We start from the raw sequence: 9,524 nt of genomic DNA, 5'->3' as shown, positions 1-9,524 counted from the left end.
AGTAGAGAGGTTATGCATCAGTTATACAGGGGAATATTTGGAGTACTGTGAACAGTATTGGTCTAAGGATGTAAACTAAGGAAGCAGTTCAGAGAAGGTTTACCAAGCTATGGGCAGGTTGTCTTATGTGGAAAGGTTAGACAAGATTATATCCGCTGGAGTTTAGAAATGTAAAGGATGACTTGATTGAGACAAATATGGTGCTGAGGGGTCTTGACAGGATCGATATGGAGAGGATGTTTCCTCTAGTGGGAGAATCTAGTACTAGGGGCCACTGTTTAAAAATAAGGGGTCACCCATTTAGGATAGAGATGAGAATTTTTTTCTGCCAGAGGATTGTGAGTCTTTGGAATGCTCTTCCTCAAAAGGCAGTAGACGAAGAGTTATGAATATTTTTAAGGCAGAGGTAGATGGATTCTTGATAAGCAAGGGAGTGAAAAATTCAGGGATAGGTGGGAATGTGGAATTGAGTCTCCAATCAGATCAACCATGATATATGAAATGGTGGAAAAGGCTTGAAAGGCTGATTTATGGCCCTAATTCATATGTTCACCCTGTCAGCATATCCTTTTATTCCTTTCTCTATTTTCTTTCTTTGTGTTGAAAATTATGAAGGGTTTTGATACAGACATTAAGAAGAAACTAATTTTCAGTGGCAGGAGGTCAGTAAATTGTGGTTAAATAGAATTACAATAATTAACAAAAAGGAGAAGATGAAGATAACTTTTTAACCCACCTCAGTGCAATGTCTATTTTCTTTGTGTGTAGAGAATTATTGCATGGTTAAGTTAGGACTCAGCACATGAAAGTTACAGATTCTCACTTATTTGCTTTATCTTGTGATTGCTTAACAGATAGAACAGAATCTGCAGCTAAGTCTATTTCTGTGTTTTCACCCATGCTCTTCCAGTAAGGGGTTCCATGTGAAATGAACATTTTATACAAAAGGAAAATACTTCCAAATGCTGGAAAACTGAAATCACAAGAATAGAAAAATGTCCGGAATACTCAGTAAGTCGGGCAATATTTGTTGGAGAGATCAGCGGAGTTAATGTTTCAGAAACTTTTCACCATGCAAAAACCTTTTATGCAGCCCCATTCCCCCCACTTAATTCTCATTTCTAAAAGACAAGCCAAGCTGCCAATCAATCAGCAATATTAATGCCAATTTTCTTGTTTCCTCAGGCTAAATTTAATTTTAAAATGTATTTTTCTCTTCTAAACCTTTCATTACTTTCAATACTCAGGCATATTAAATGCATTTATAGTCTGCTTTACTGGAAGGGTGTTTTACTGGGATTATAATTTGTAGCATTAGTATGATTAAGAATGTAAAATAATAGGTTGTTGTAACCTACATGATTATGCATTATTTAAATCTACAGCAGCAGTCAATGTGGCAACATGTGCATTGGGTTCTTAAGGCAGATTATTCCAGGACCTTAACCTACCCAAAGATTCCCCACATACAGCAATATTTCCTCACAAGTAATAACTGTATTGCAAATAAAAACAGAAAATGCCAGAAATACACAGTAGGCTCGTCAACATCTGAAGGAAATGAGACAAATTAACAGGAGACCCTTATTCAGACCCCATTTGATGATAGCCATGTTTTCCGACCCTCCAGGATTTGGTCGGTAAAATGAAATCAACTCTGATCCAATAGCACTTCCTCTGCCTTATGTGTTTCAGTGTCAAATTTTCTTTTGGTTATGCTTATGTGAAATACCTTGGGACGTTTTAGTATGCTAGAAGCAGTACATAAATGCAAATTGTTTTTATTGTTGCTATGTTTGCTAGTAAATAGAGTTGGCTGTGATCCCTGAATTTCTTGGAATTGCAGATCCAGTTGCAGCCTTGAAGTGCAAACCAGGTTCATTACTCTCCAGCAGAATTTAGCAGCCACATATATACAGACATGGGCATTGCCTACCCATTTTGCAATAAACACATGTTTTGGTTTAGATGATCTGTATCAGGAGACAATTAATGGCATTGTAACGTAAAATGTACAGAGATTACAATAAATAATCACTGTTGTAGAACTCACTTACTTACCAGTGCTGTGTCTGTCAAATGTAGTATGCCCATTGACATTTGGCAGGTTTCTCAATATATTTTTAAGCAGCATTATTACAGACTGTATAGCTCTCCTTTCCTGATAGAACTGACTCATACTGACTGGGATATGGTCCCAAAGTGCCACTTTTTGAGTCTTTATACTGCATTATGTATCTTCCGTAGCAGTTTTGTACAACTGAGTAGCTTGCTTGGCACGTCTAGAGGACAGTTGAAAGTCAATCATGTTACTGTGGGTCTGGAGTCACCTCTAGGTCAGACCAAGTAAAGGGCCAGGTGAACCAGGTGCATTTTTACAACAAGGAATAATAGTTTCATGGCACCATGATTGGGACAAATTTTCAACGCCAGTTTTATTAATTAATTGAATTGAATTTTTGTACTCGCTGCTGTGGTGAGATTTGAACCCATGTCCCAAACATTAGCTTGGACCTCTGGATTACTAGTCTAGTGACATTCACCACAATTGCACCCCATCCATAAACTAAAACATTCACACTCACCACCAGCAATGCACAGTGGCAGCAGTATGTACCATCTATATGATACACTGCAGCAACTTGCCAATCCTCTTCGATAGCACCTTCCAAACTCATGGCCTCTCCTATCTAGAAGGAGAAGATCATGACAACATCACCACCTGCAAGTTCCCTTCCAAGCCACACACCATCCTGACTTGGAATTATACCACTGCTCCTTCACGGTGCTAAATAGAAACCCTGAAACACCCTTTCTAACAGCATTGTGGGAGCACCTGCACAAGATGGACTGCAACAGTTGAGGAAGGCAGCTCACCACCACTTTCTCAAAGGCAATTAAAGTGGATAACAATTTCTGGCCTTGCCAGTGACGATGCATCCCATGAAATAATAAATTAAAAGATCTGTGGTTCAGTGCCACCAATGTTCACATTAAAGGACCTAAATTCCCCAATTATCCTAGTGAACCTTTCCCTGCTTGACATGTTGGTTATCAATAGCTAGACTCAGGCGTCAGATCAGATGACATTGAATTTGTTTATCAACTGCTGGTTTGCATAATATGCCTCCATGTGATTCTCTGAAAGGTTGGTTAAGTATACACACTTGTCGGGGTAAGAGTCAGGTTTGAAACCATGGATAATCTTATTATCCTTTAAAGTATTCATCCTAATTTACTTTATCCCCATTAAGTACCATCACAATGAGGAGCACTTTAAGAAATTTCTCTAGAGGTTGATGAGATTTTTTTTTCATCTCTCCTCTGCACCACTTCAGTACTGTGTCCAGTACTTTGGATATATCTGAGCCAGAACACTATAAGTGTGACATCTGAGGCTCTCCACTCAGCCCTTAAAGATATACTTTAGGATTCAGTTCTCTCTATTTATTGCTGTATCATATTGGGTTGGGCACAGTGATTCAGATTCATAAAACTTCTTGGCAAAAGGCAGTGAGGTTTGTTGGCATTATGCCAAATGTAAATGCACTGATCAGGGAAGCAAAGGTTAATGAGATTAGTAATTCTTGCACATCATTTATAGTGTTAACTATGAAGATACCTGGACATAGTCTTTTAGAGTTCAGACATTGTATGAACAAGTAGTAATTTGTTATTGCATAATAAACCCAAGAATGCTAGCTCAGCACACAAGTTCAGCTTGGATAGCTTTTGACTGGTTGATATTTGCAAGTGAACAGAGTTACTCCAGGGTGCGCCATTTGAACAGCTTCAATGGTAAGCAGATACCAGAAATGGTAGCTTTCCAGAGGAAAGGTTTAATCAGTTGCCAACCTGATTTCCTGATGTAGGAAATATGCTTTTCAGTGAGAATGATTGAATTGCTTCATTTAAAAAAGAGCTGTCTCTCAGCTTCCCTTACATGCAGTGAATCTCAATAGTTTCATAAATTAATTACAACAGACAAAATAGTCTTTTTTAAGTTAGTTGTAGTCATTGCCAGGAAGGCCAACATTTACTACCCATCCCTAATTGCTCCGGAGAAGGTGGTGGTGAGCTACCTCCTTGATACCCAACAGTCCTTTTGGTGTGAGGAGTCAGGATGAAGGTCAGCAGTAACCCTGCAAAACTACAGCAGTGGGTTGGGGGGCATATGTAGTTGCACCTTCCAGATTAAGTGTCCTGGAGTGGCTCCACCTTCCACCTACCAGCCTCATAACATTCCTAGAGATCCATCTTCTTTTCAGGAGGTCCACCTTTCTTCAATAATGGCTCAGCGATGTTGAGCACCTTTTCAATATGGCACCTGGATAGGATGGTGGACTACATGCCAACAGGCCTGCCCTTGCCGTGGAATACAGCTCAAAACACCTGGTTGCATAATTAATAAGGCTGAGGCCGGAAGCTTTGACATGTTTCCCTGCCAGCCTTCATAGCGGGCAATACTCCACATTCCCGCCTCTGCCTCTGCAACTTAGTCCTCAGATGGGAGAATTCTGGCCCAGAATGCTAATTTGGCCTCTTCCTGGGATGTACATTTCTGAACAATCTAGATCGTTTCTAGCCTCGGACTCCTTAGAATAAAATCATACAGTTGAGACCATTTAACAGAAAAATTGTGAATTTTCATCCAATCAGAATTTTATTTGTAATGTTGGACTTATATCAGGGTCCACATGCCGCTGTCCTGCTCTAAAGCTATCAGAGAGGCTTGACTGACTGCTGAATGACAAGAGATTTGCTAGGGTTTGGAATTATTTGCAGTTAAACACAGTTAGGGATAAATCAGGAGCTTGGGGCAATCTTCAGATGAGTTTTATAACTATACTCACCATCATTGATCATCTGGACAGCATTGAATCAGTATTACTGCTGCCTGAATGAAGTAGACTTTGGGGATTAGATTGAAAGCATTAATTGAAAGTAATTACTCAATAGCAATGCATCTCATAATTATGATTTCGAACATTTTAGAAATGGGGCTGGTGAGGTTTTGTCTTCATTCCATGATTATTCCCTGAATAACAAGGACGCATGTCAGACTCCTATTTATTGACTACAGCTCAGCCTTCAGCACCATTATCGCAACAAAGCTCATTTCCAAATTCCGTGGCCTAGGGCTTGGCTTCTCCCTCTGCGACTGGATCCGAGACTTCTTAACCCACAGACCTCAATCAGTAAGGATAGGCAATGAGAGCTCCTCCACGATTATCCTCAACACCAGTGCCCCGCGAGGCCGTGTCCTAAACCCCTTACTATGCTCTTTATACACTTACGGCTGTGTGGCCAAATTCCATTCCAACTCCACTTTCAAGTTTGCTGATGACACCACTGTAGTGGGTTGGATCTAAAACAATGATGAGATGGAGTACAGGAAATAAAGAATCTGGTGAAATGGTGCAACGACAATAATCTCTCCCTCAATGCCAGTAAAATGAAGGAGATAATCATCAATTTCAGGAAGCATAGTCGAGGACATCCCATGCATCTGCTGCTTTTCCAGATTGTAGCGTCTGTAAAAATTGGTGAGAGTCGTAGCAGACATTTCCTTAGCATCCTGAGAAAGATGGTGGACTTTTTTAAGGATGGAGGGACCAGGACTGCTTGTTGGTGGTCTGGACACCTAGAAACTTGAAGCTCTCAACCATTTCTACTTCATCACCTTTGATGTAGACAGGGGCATGTCCTCCATTATGCTTCCTGAAATCGACGATTATCTCCTTCATTTTACTGGCATTGAGGGAGAGATTATTGTCGTTGCACCATTTCACCAGATTCTTTATTTCCTGTACTCCATCTCATCATTGTTTTAGATCCAACCCACTACAGTGGTGTCATCAGCAAACTTGAAAGTGGAGTTGGAATGGAATTTGGCCACACAGCCGTAAGTGTATAAAGAGCATAGTAAGGGGTTTAGGACACGGCCTCGCGGGGCACTGGTGTTGAGGATAATCGTGGAGGAGCTCTCATTGCCTATCCTTACTGATTGAGGTCTGTGGGTTAAGAAGTCTCGGATCCAGTCGCAGAGGGAGAAGCCAAGCCCTAGGCCACGGAATTTGGAAATGAGCTTTGTTGCGATAATGGTGCTGAAGGCTGAGCTGTAGTCAATAAATAGGAGTCTGACATGCGTCCTTGTTATTCAGGGAATAATCATGGAATGAAGACAAAACCTCACCAGCCCCATTTCTAAAATGTTCGAAACCATAATTATGAGATGCATTGCTATTGAGTAATTACTTTCAATTAATGCTTTCAATCTAATCCCCAAAGTCTACTTCATTCAGGCAGCCGTAATACTGATTCAATGCTGTCCAGATGATCAATGATGGTGAGTATAGTTATAAAACTCATCTGAAGATTGCCCCAAGCTCCTGATTTATCCCTAACTGTGTTTAACTGCAAATAATTCCAAACCCTAGCAAATCTCTTGTCATTCAGCAGTCAGTCAAGCCTCTCTGATAGCTTTAGAGCAGGACAGCGGCATGTGGACCCTGATATAAGTCCAACATTACAAATAAAATTCTGATTGGATGAAAATTCACAATTTTTCTGTTAAATGGTCTCAACTGTATGATTTTATTCTAAGGAGTCCGAGGCTAGAAACGATCTAGATTGTTCAGAAATGTACATCCCAGGAAGAGGCCAAATTAGCATTCTGGGCCAGAATTCTCCCATCTGAGGACTAAGTTGCAGAGGCAGAGGCGGGAATGTGGAGTATTGCCCGCTATGAAGGCTGGCAGGGAAACATGTCAAAGCTTCCGGCCTCAGCCTCATTAATTATGCAACCAGGTGTTTTGAGCCGTATTCCATGGCAAGGGCAGGCCTGTTGGCATGTAGTCCACCATCCTATCCAGGTGCCATATTGAAAAGGTGCTCAACATCGCTGAGCCATTATTGAAGAAAGGTGGACCTCCTGAAAAGAAGATGGATCTCTAGGAACGTTATGAGGCTGGAAGGTGGAGCCACTCCAGGATACTTAATCTGGAAGGTGCCACTGCATATGCCCCCCAACCCACTGCTGTAGTTTTGCAGGGTTACAGCTGACCTTCATCCTAACTCCTCACATCTGCACGCCACATTGTACCAAATGTGTTTTGCGCTGGTATATTTTCCTGCTGGCACCATGCAGAATTAGACGAAGGTGGTCGTAGGTGGTTTTATCTGCATTCCATCAGTGAGATGCAAATGAAGTTCACTCCAGCCTCCAGTGGGTCTTCCAATCTGCCATTGTGGGCACCAGTGGAAGATCCTGCTGTAAACCCACGCAGGCGAAAAGTCAATTTCTGGGCCTCCCACTGAATTCCTCCCAGCCCCACCTTGAACTAGCCGGCAGGGGCTTGGAAGAACTCTGTCCCGATTTGTTAATTAGCTTGGGTCAGCCTGAGGCAGCTACAGCCAAAAAAGGGAAACCCAGCCATTGCTCCTGCACCTAATCACTGTCCAGATCTTTACTGTAAGGAGGTGTGTGTGTGTGGAAACATTGGGGTTGACTGTAATGTCCTCTTCGTATCAAGGTTCACATGTAAATAATTGTCATTACCAAGATACTGGAAACTCATGGAACCGTGCCTAATGAATGAGTCATTAAGAAGAGGAAGGGAGAATGCTGGAGAGAAATTTTAAGGAAGGATTCGAAGTTCAATTTTCTGAATGTGCTATACTTTTTGTTCTGGTTACCATTTCCCCAGTATGTCATTAACACTCACACTCTGCAAAAATTACTGTTAATTGTTGTGCAGGGGCAATGATTATATCTCAGCTTCTTCATCTCATTTGGTAAGAGTTTCTATAGTGAATAGAGGATGCAGCTTTGCGCAAATCATTCAGGGCCCAAAAGAAATGATTGAATGCCAAGCTGCATATTGAAAGAAGAACCACTCCAAGATAGTATCAAAGAACAAAGAACAAAGAACAGTACAGCACAGGAAACAGGCCCTTCGGCCCTCCAAGCCTGTGCCGCTCCTTGGTCCAACTAGACCAATCGTTTGTATCCCTCCATTCCCAGGCTGCTCATGTGACTATCCAGGTAAGTCTTACACGATGTCAGCGTGCCTGCCTCCACCACCTTACTTGGCAGCGCATTCCAGGCCCCCACCACCCTCTGTGTAAAAAACGTCCCTCTGATGTCTGAGTTATACTTTGCCCCTCTCAGCTTGAGCCCGTGACCCCTCGTGATCGTCACCTCCGACCTGGGAAAAAGCTTCCCACTGTTCACCCTATCTATACCCTTCATAATCTTGTATACCTCTATTAGATCTCCCCTCATTCTCCGTCTTTCCAAGGAGAACAACCCCAGTCTACCCAATCTCTCCTCATAGCTAAGACCCTCCATACCAGGAAACATCCTGGTAAACCTTCTCTGCACTCTCTCCAATGCCTCCACGTCCTTCTGGTAGTGCGGCGACCAGAACTGGACGCAGTACTCCAAATGTGGCCTAACCAGCGTTCTATACAGCTGCAACATCAGACTCCAGCTTTTATACTCTATACCCCGTCCTATAAAGGCAAGCATACCATATGCCTTCTTCACCACCTTCTCCACCTGTGTTGCCACCTTCAAGGATTTGTGGACTTGCACACCTAGGTCCCTCTGTGTTTCTATACTCCTGATGACTCTGCCATTTATTGTATAACTCCTCCCTACATTATTTCTTCCAAAATGCATCACTTCGCATTTATCCGGATTAAACTCCATCTGCCACCTCTCCGCCCAATTTTCCAGCCTATCTATATCCTGCTGTATTGCCCGACAATGCTCTTCGCTATCCGCAATTCCAGCCATCTTCGTGTCATCCGCAAACTTGCTGATTACACCAGTTACACCTTCTTCCAAATCATTTATATATATCACAAATAGCAGAGGTCCCAGTACAGAGCCCTGCGGAACACCACTGGTCACAGACCTCCAGCCGGAAAAAGACCCTTCGACCACTACCCTCTGTCTCCTATGGCCAAGCCAGTTCTCCACCCATCTAGCCACTTCCCCTTGTATCCCATGAGCCTTAACCTTCTTAACCAACCTGCCATGTGGGACTTTGTCAAATGCCTTACTGAAATCCATATAGACGACATCCACGGCCCTTCCTTCATCAACCGGATTGCTGATTTGAAATCAGTGGATAAATCACCCAGGGTATTTTAACTCTCCGCCCGCTTGGTTTCTGTGAGCTGGGTAGAGTTAAAAATCATAGAATGGTTACCACACAGATAGAGGCCATTTGGCAATGTTGCGCCTATGTCTGATCACTAGAAGAGCAATTCACCTAGCCCCACACCTCCTGCCTGTACCCTGAAAATGTTTCCTCTTCAGACAAGTATCCAATTCTCTTTCGAAGGCTCTTTCAACCTTCTTTTAAGCTTACTTCTACCCTACATCACCTCCAGGTGACTTCAGTGAGATTAATAACTGCTATTGAAGATCTGTGGGTGCCAGTTTGATATCACGATTCAGTAAAAAATGCATTGTGCTGATAAATGGCCTGAAAGTTAGCACTTGTTTTGTT

This window comes from Mustelus asterias, chromosome 11 (genome assembly GCF_964213995.1).
Source record: "Mustelus asterias chromosome 11, sMusAst1.hap1.1, whole genome shotgun sequence".
NCBI lineage: Eukaryota > Metazoa > Chordata > Chondrichthyes > Carcharhiniformes > Triakidae > Mustelus > Mustelus asterias.
The sequence above is the reverse complement of the archived record's forward strand: the minus strand, read 5'-3'. Positions refer to the sequence as shown.